Here is a 9,262-nt window from a genome sequence, read left to right as displayed (position 1 = left end):
TCCCGAGAAGGGAACCTTGCCTCCAGAGTTCCCCAAACCTTTCCCAGGACTTCTTTCGATAGCTGCTTAGGGGACAAGGGTTCTTCAGGTCACACCCTGAAGGACACGAATCATCTCCAGCCATGTCATCCCACAGCGTGAGGCACTGAGACATAAGTGAATGCCTTGCCCAGGTGACAGGTGACAGAGCCAAAGCTGAAACCCCCATTCCTGTCGCACAGCCCCGTGCTCCGTCCACATCACAGAGATGGGATCTAGTCCCCGTTCTAAAAACAGGAGACACCGAACGAAGCCTTGCTCGAGGCCGGTTAGAGACGAGCATCGGATTGGAATCCAGGTCTCTTGAATTTCTGCCTGGAACGAAAGAGGCCCGCAGCACCGGTGCACTGAGAAGTTTGTAAGTGCACACAGGAGTTATGCATTTCAGCACCTTTAGACGGCCGCAGGAGCGGGGCTGTGACTCCCGGGCGAGATGAATCACCATTGTGGCATGCCCGGTAAAGTGATTCTATTGAGCAGAGCGTGAAGTCCCAGAGCCAGCGGATGCTGGAGACCATTCAAAGGGCTGGGCTGCACCCCAGAGCTTCCTGCCTCCGGCAACAGGAAGTCCACAGGCAACGCTCACTTTCTCCAGGATGCAGCAGGTGTGTGGCCCCTGCAGGGGTTTGCTCCAAGATCTTCTCCAGCCTTCTCCAGCTGGAAGCTTCAGCTACCCCTAGACCATACTGTACTTAACCAGAGAGAAGCCTGTGGTTCAGGTTTTGGCTGGCACAAACTGGGCACAGCTGTTGGTGATCTGGCAGAAACTCATAGCCCAGGAAGGCCTGTGGGTGCAAAAAGGAGACAACACTCTAGAGCAGTGGTTCTCAACTGGGCATGCATTAGACTCACCAGGAGGGCTTGTGGAAACACATATTGCTAGGCCCCATGCCCGGAGAGGCTGATCCAGCAGATCTGGAGTCGGGGCTGAGAGTCTGCTATCCAACTTCCCTGTGACACGGATGTTGCTGGTCCGGGGACCACTGTCTGTGGACCACTGCTCTGGAGCGCCCTCTGGAGGATGCCCTGAGGTCCATGCACGCAGAATTGCTCCCTGGCAGGCCTGAAATGAAGGCGGCCTCTATTCTCACCATTTTGTCCCCAGTTCTAGAACCCAAGCAGGGAGATTTGTATCCTGGCTCTCAGCTTGCAGCTACCTGGGATACCAACACACAGAACTCAGAGAATGGGGTGAATTCTTGCTTTAATGTTTTAACTAGCTTATTGAGATATAATTCACATACCGCACAATTCAATGACTTTTTGTATAGTCAGAGATATGTGCAACCACAACCACAGCCAATTTTAGGACATTTTCATCACCACAAAGAGAAACCCTGTACCCTTTAGCTATTGTCCCCCTGTCCTCTCATGCCCATCCCAGCCCTAAGCAGCCACTCATCTACTCTCTCTGTAAATTCGCCTATTCTAGCCATTGCATACAAAGGCAATCATACACCATGTGGTCCTTGTGTCAGGCTTCTTTGACTTAGCATAGTTTTTCAAGGTTCTTCCAAGTCGTAGCCTGTGTCAGGGCTTCATTCCAGTTCTTGACCAAGTAATATTCCATTGTATGGATAGACCACACTTTGTTTATCTATTAGTCTATTGTCGGGCTTTCATTTTTGCAGCGAATAACTGATTATCTGTTAAAATTCATAGAACTGTACACGCACACAGAGTAAATTTTACTGTATGTTAATTTTTAGAAAAAGGACATAGGCAGCTTCTCTTGGAAGAGGGTTGCCCTGAGCTGCCAGGTGAGAACGCCTCAGACTTCTCTGAGACCGCCGCTCGGGGAAGGCCAGGTGTCCTGTCAACAGTCCCAGGTGAGGCAGCCTTTGCCTCCAAAGCACACATGCAAGGGAAGCCGGACCACCGAGAGACCCGGGCCGAAGCCACAAGGAGCGGTAGATGCTCCTAGCTGAGCCCCACCCAAATTCCCGGCCCACAGAATCGTAAGATGTAATTAAGTTGTTGTTTTAAGCCACCAAGGCCAGGTGCGGTTTGCTTTGCAGCGATGGCGCCTGGGGCGGCGGTGGTGCGTTCCCCAGAGGGATGTATCTGGGAGTCTCTGCTCCCGCCACCCTCGCCCACAGGTGGACCAGCAGCGGCCCCCGGAAGGTCAGTCTCCCTCCTTCCACCCTTCCTTTCTCTCTGTCTTCTCTGGCAGCCAACGCATTCCTTTGAAAATGGGAGTCGGTCACTTCCCTGCTCCGCTCAGACCCTCTGAGATTTGCCCCCAGCTCCCCTTTCTCCCCTCTCTCCTCCTCTCTCTCTCTGCCTTTTGCTCCTCCTCTAACCTGCCACGCATACTCCCCACGCAGAGTTTGAAAAAAGAGTTTGTTGTGATACAATTCCCATACACAAAACGTGCCCATTGGAAGAGTCCAGCTGGGTGGGTTTTCGCACATTCCTGTCGCCTTCCCTACCTGACCTGTGCTGGCTGCTCTGTTCCTGCCCTGGAAGATGTCAGCCGGTGGGACAGGCATCTTGCTGCCTCGTTCACCACTGTCCCCCCAGCCTCTTCACGGTGCCTGCCTGGCACAGAGCGCTTGCCTAGTGAATGTGTCGCCCTCTTGAACACAGAGCTGTCCAGCTCCACGAAGGTGAGATATGAGCTGGTCTTAATTCAAGGATGTGGGCAGGTCCTTGCGACCATGGGGGGGGCCTCAGCTGCCATGTGGTGAGGACCTTGTCTGTGTGGGGCTCTGGGGAGATGGCATGGGTCCTCACCCTGCCCTCTGCCCAGCCCCACGCAGACTTACGTGTCCCGGACCTGCTGAGTGAGGGGACAGCAACCTTTGCTGATGGCTGAGTCAGAGCTAAGGGATCCCCTGCTTAGCCCCTCAGCTCACATATTTGCATCCTAGGGGGGCCTTCTGGGGACACAAAACCCCACATGGGGACTTTAAGTGGTGGTTGTTTTTGAGTAGTTGCAAGAGCGGGGTCTGAGCTGGCAGACCCGGGTTGAAATCCAGCCCCAGGCATGGCAGGCGCCCCTGGTGTCCAACACAGGCCCTCCGCCCTCCTCTGGTTCTATCGTAGGGCAGTGGCTGCTCAGGGTGGGCTCCGCAGGCCACACGCGGCCACTGTCACCCTCTCACACACTTTGCTTCTTTCTGCCCCAAGGCTTCTCAGACACCGACCAGCCGGCTGGGTGCACACAGAGCAGGCCGCGAGGAGGGTGCTGTGGCCCCCCGGCGGCAGCAGCGCTGACCAAGGAGGCAGGGGCCAGGAAACAGTCCGCTCTCCTTCCTTCGAAAATGCGTGGGGACACACGTGCTGCCACCATTCGCTCACTCACCCAGCAAGAGGTGCCATCTCTGTCTCTGCCCCTGCCAACCTGGGAGGCCTTCGTGGTGGCCTCAGGGAGCTGGATGCAGCAAAGGGATGCTCCACGGCTTCCCAGGCTGCCTTAGAAAAGGCCATGTGGTTGCTGCCACCCACACTTGGGACACTCACTCTGGGAGCTTCTGGCTGCCATGTGAGAAGTTTGGGTGGAGAGACCAGAAAGAGAGAGAGAGGCTAAAGAGGAGAGGAGGGAGGGAGGGGAGAGAGACAGAGGGAGAGATGGGGGGACGGAGAGAGGGGGCTGGGGGATGGGCCCCCCCCCCCCAGGACCCGTGGCCGCGAGCCTGCAGGAACCAGCGCCTGACCACGACCGTAGGGGAGACCAGGGTGAGAGCTGCTGAGCTGAGCCCGGTCCACCCCAGATTTGTCAGCAAAAATTATTATTATTGTTTGAAGCCACTGCTTGGGGGTGACTTACTACTCAGCCATGGACAAAGCAGCTTCTCCTCAGCTTTTCCGCCATCCGTGTCTGGCTCTGGCTTCCTGGGGACCACCTCCCCAGACAAACCACCTGCCCTCAAGGCCTCAAGTTCTGCATTCACGGGAACCCGACCAAGCCATCCACGACCGGCCGGGGGGGCAGGGGATGCAGCTCGGGTCGGAGGGTCGCCCCGAGCTGTGGGAGCTTCATCTGGAAAATGGCAAGAGTATCATTTCTAACCCAGGATGCTTCTGAGGTTGAAATGGAAGAATCCAGGTGAACTTAGCATCTGGCAGCCGGTGTCCGGGGCAGCTCATTGGCTCAGAGGCAAATTCAAATCCAGTTTCCAGGTGTGATGGGCACAGCAGGCACCGCCCATCATCCCCCCAAAGCTGAATTGCTAAAGATTCAGGGAAGAGGCTCCAGCCGTGACTGGGCTTGACTCCTGGCGGCCTGGTGGAAGCCCAGCAGGGCAGGGAGCCATCATCCTCTTCTCGGGCCCTAACGGAAATAAAGCACACTCTGTTCTTATAGAAATGTTATTGTATCTTTCTGACACAGATAATAAATTCCTGGTCATAAGCTGTGTTTCCTCTGGTTTCTATTTTTTTTTTCCCCCAAGCAAATTACCCCAGTGGACACAAATTGCGGCAAACAGTTTCATTTCAGGTCACAGGACTCAGTGCTGTGATCAAGGATCTGAATGAAACTCCTGGCAAAATACAGTAATTAGAAGCACAATGAAAGCAGACTCGAAACGGCCCAGCCTCTCACAACACCAACAGGCAGGCTGGTTAATTTCCAAATGATATTTGGGTTCCACATGCCAGGGACTCTTTTTCATTCGGGCAGAGAAAATAGGACTGAAGATCACGACAATAACCACACAAGACTCGGAGTGTCATTATAAAATGAAATATCCCCTAGCAGGCAAATCATTTTAATGTGTTTCAAGAACTGAATACTCTGTGTGGAATTAAAAACAAAGAAAAAAAAATCAACGTGCAGAAAATTAATTAAAAAGAGGTAAGACATAGAAAAGCTTCGAGTGTCATAAAATTACAAATACAAAAGCAACAAATTAAATACACACAGGTACAGTTACAGATTTCAGTAACATTAGTAGCCGGCACATACCCACTGAATTACATCATTGTCAAATATCTTACTAATTTTCAAAGGGGGCTGGTGGTAACAATGAACTTATTGATCCAGGGGACTTGACGTTTCCCTCTATTGCAAGCAAACCTGTAAAGACGGCTTCAAGTAACTTTGAAAAAATGGAGTTCCTTTTTTCAAAGAAAACTGACATAAAAGGGTTTACCCCATCTGCCCCCCTCCACCAGCAAAATGTGTACATTCATTCAACTCTTTTAACTAAGGCAACCAAAAGACAATTTCTTGAGACCCCAAATGACCTCAGAAGCTACAGATTCCATCCACGTAAGAAAAAAAGGAAAGAACAGAAGAGGACAAGCTCCAGAGCTGAGGACAATGATTCCATAAACAGCAGGTCGGTTCACTGTTACAGCTTTTGTGGATTTCATGTTAAAATGTCCTTAAAAGAAGGGGTGGACGGGAGTGGCTCAGGACCCCAGCCATGCCCTGGGTCAAGAAAGGACCCACATGAGAAAGGTGGTATATGGATCAGTTCTCAGGGATCTTCTTGACCCTGTGCACACTGCTGAGGTAGGAGCTTCGGAAGAATGGCAGACCATCTTAAGGGAGTCAGTGTCCTCATGGCAAATCAGTGCCCTCCTGCTCAGTTGGGGGCCTAAGATGGTCCCAGTCAGCGGCCACGTGGGACCTTACAAAACGCAAGCGTTGTGTCAGATTGCAGCCACGGAGGAGAGCAAGATCCAAGATAGCCACACGAGGTGGCCGAGATCCTGGTGCTGACCACAGGACATTTGCTGTCTAGTGCAAGCTCAAGGGTGTTGGGGTAGGGGGTGAGGTGGAAAACCCCAGCAGACAACCTACAAAATGGTCATTAGTAAATGTATCAAAAAGTATCAAAACATTTCAAAAAACTTTAAAACTGCCAGGCTTGGCAGACGCACAGGGCAGGATCTCTGAGTCGCCGTGGAGCTGCCCTGTCCCTCCAGAGGCTCGTCCTGGAGGCCGGGCCCCCGCCCCTGCCCTCCTGGGAAGACACTCAGAATCCAGAGATGGTGAGGATGTCCAGGCAGGCCACGGTCAGAACTGCCCCTCCAGGTTTGGGAACAGCCGTCTGAGATTGGAGCCAAGAGCCTGTGAGGCGCTTGCTGCTCAGGCTGGTGCTGCCCGCACGCCATGGAGGACCAGGGTCAAGATGAAGGCTGACAATGCTACAAGGGGGGCAGGTGTGGGAGGGTCCCCTCACTTCCCACATTGCTGCAGACCACCGAAAGCTCACTGCTGGCTTAGCGACCAGGTACTTCGAACCACAGGTCAACTCACCTGAACTCATGGAGTGGGACCCTGGACCTTAGAGGAGGGGCTCCACTCCGCTTTGGTGTTTGGGTTCCCACCGACACTGACACCCCTTAGGGTCGGCTTCTGGGGCTCCTACTGCATCACCGTGAGGTCACCTTATCAGCCAGGGGCCGGGGGGCACTAAGAGTATAAATACACACATGAGGTTTCCTGCTCAGATCAAGAACTAGAAGTCCTTCCGGGAGGTCTTTCCAGAATGCCAGAATGTTAAAAACACCGTTTGGGCCCCACGTACCAGCAGGCTGCAAAGACAATCTCTGCGTATCTCGCACAGCAGAAAGACCACTGGGAGTAGCAAGGGCTCTTCAGCTTTTCTCTCTCCTTCCCTTCTGTCCTTTTGTTTTATGTCTTAAGCAAACTGGGTTCCGACCTGGGGGACGACCAAACCCAAAATGTACAACCAACAGGAAGTTAAAACTCTAATTCTTTAAAAGTGAGAAAAAACCCAAAACCTGAATAAAAGCCCGCCATGCTTATTTGCAAAGATTAAAAGAACGACGCGGATGTTCTCAAAGTTCAAGCAGGACAGCTGGGAGCCCTGCCAGTTGCACACTGCCACGGCCCGGGCTTGCGGCACTTTGCTTTGAAGCCACACCATCTTGATTCTCCAGTTCAGACGGCCACCTGCCTAAGTGCATCCCCAAGCTCTGGCCATCTGAGTTAAAAGCCACTTTCTTCCTTTCTTAGTTGGACTGCACAGCGGAGTGATTTCCACCTTAAAAACACGGATAGCAAAAAGCTGCCATGGGACCCCCTCTGTGCTTTCCTGCGACCAGGCAGACACTCCCCATTGGTCATGGTGTTCCTTCCCGTCGACCCCAACGAGCTGGGAAACCTTTCTGAGCACAATGGAGCCACCAGTTTTTGGAAACTGGTTCACAAGCGGAAACTTACTTATCCACCCTGCCTCTAAAGGAACCCTCCCAACCCCGAGAATATCAGATTCTAAGCCAAGTGGATCATGAGCTGCCTTCCCAGCGGCAGGAGAGACATCACAAAATATTAGGGGCGGGACATCGTACATAACTCACGAGGCACAAGAAAACCAGCACAGAAGCCAGCACCGCACCCTTTTCCTGGGACGCACCGTGGTCATCAAAAATAAAACAGTTGGCTTAGGCTGAAAATTGATGGCTGTCCTCTCAAGGTCCAAGCCATCTCTCTCCCCACAGCACGCACAGCGCCGTCCTATGCGCTCCTCCCCACCTGCCCCTGGATTCTGGCTGAACGACCACCTCTTTGTTCGTGACTCGGGCTGAGCTGAGAAGAGACCACACAGGTTCCACGCCTCATAACGGGTCTTCAAGTGATGAAACCTTTCCTGCAACAAGAAGGGGGCAAGCCATCTCAAAGTTGGTGGAAGTTCTGCAAAACACGCTTTGTGGAGGGCGGGACCAGGTGTGAGACAAAGAAGCGTTCCAGGTGGAGACGCTGGGTCGATGGAAAGTTCATAGTTAATGCAGGACTTCTCAGAGCCTTGAACACACACAAGCGTTGGGGAGCTCTGAGAAGAGCGTACAGTTTTTTGGTTCTAGTGCGTGCCTTGCAGAACCTCTCAACAGTCTGTAAGCCTCTAGGGACTTCCATATGCAGGGAGCTAGCTAAATGCGCAGACGGCTCACCCAGCTCGCACTGGAGGGCAATACTGTGGGTACCGAAGCTTTCGACACCCAAGTCGCTCCGAGCTTTCCTGGTTACTATAGAAACAGGCCAATCTAAAACACAGTAAACCTTGAAGGAAAAAGAAAGGAAGTACAGTGAAGAGACAAAAAAAGAAACTAAGTTAACGGGTTCTAGTATCAATGCTAATAAATCCTGAATTGTCCTCATCTCTGTACTCAGACCTTGGCCAAGGCACAGAGCAATAACGTCCCCCTCGGCTCACGGGTACCGCCCATCTCATCCTCTCCTCCCGTCACCCTCCTGTCACACAGTGGCTCGGGCAGGAGTCCCCATGCTCCTTCCAGGGCATGCTCTCAATGCCTGCTCCGGTAATTGCGGAATCAGCGCTGGGCGGCTGCGCATCTCAGGAGGAGCTGAACGTAGTTCAACAGCTTATAAGACTGAAGGGGCCTGACCCCTGGGAGGGGGAGTCTGGCGAGTATTTCATCTACCCCTGTCGCTTAATGAATGAGCAAACAGCTCGAGACTCGTCACAGAATTTGCCCGGCTGCACAGACTACTTCACGTCTGAGCCCAGGATCCGTCGCTTCGGCTCAGGGAGACGCTCACAGCCCCTTAGGCATCAACACCTGCTCATTCGTGCAGGAGCTTTCAATGGTTTCTCAGAGCTGCAGTCACAGAAAACAAGGGCAAATGCTAGGGTGCTCCCTTTTCCTTTCCTGAGAAATAAATGCAGATTTGGTGGCGGTGGTGCTCAAGGATGTCGGTAATAAAAGAAACGGTGGATTCAGAAAAAAAAAAGAGACAAAGAAAAAAAAAAAAGCACAAATCACAGAATAATGTTTATAAAAAGCTTCAGGGCTTTTTTCCTTCCCTCCTTGATTACCTATACCCTTTTAGAATTCGGGAAGATCACTAACCAGGGAAAGGGGGACTATTCAGAAACAAGGGGCGGGAACACGCCCCTGGTGAGAAGTCCCGGGCCAGCCTGTCCAGCGAGCTGGTGACCCTTGGTCACTCACTCACCCTCTCAGAGTCTCTGTGTCGCACTCATAGAATGAATGCGCTTGACCTCGCAGCGGTTCCCAGAGGCGGCTGCTGCTCAGCCCTTCCAGGAACGCGTTAAAACACAATTTCCAGGCACCCCCCACGCGACACCCCTTCGCTCCGGGTAGTTTTAGACGTGATCATTCTGAGATGGGGCCCAGGAATCCGTATTTTTAAAAGCTCGGCCAGGTTTGGGGAGGCAAGGACTAGAGGGTCCGAAACGTCCCACCGAAGCCTCTGGTTTCACCATGAAAATTTCGGCATGACCCCTGTGTGCCAGCTACTCTCCAGGGGACGGCTGGG

This window comes from Equus caballus, chromosome 3 (assembly GCF_041296265.1).
Source record: "Equus caballus isolate H_3958 breed thoroughbred chromosome 3, TB-T2T, whole genome shotgun sequence".
In the NCBI taxonomy this organism is placed as follows: Eukaryota; Metazoa; Chordata; class Mammalia; order Perissodactyla; family Equidae; genus Equus; species Equus caballus.
Note: the sequence above shows the minus strand (reverse complement) of the source record.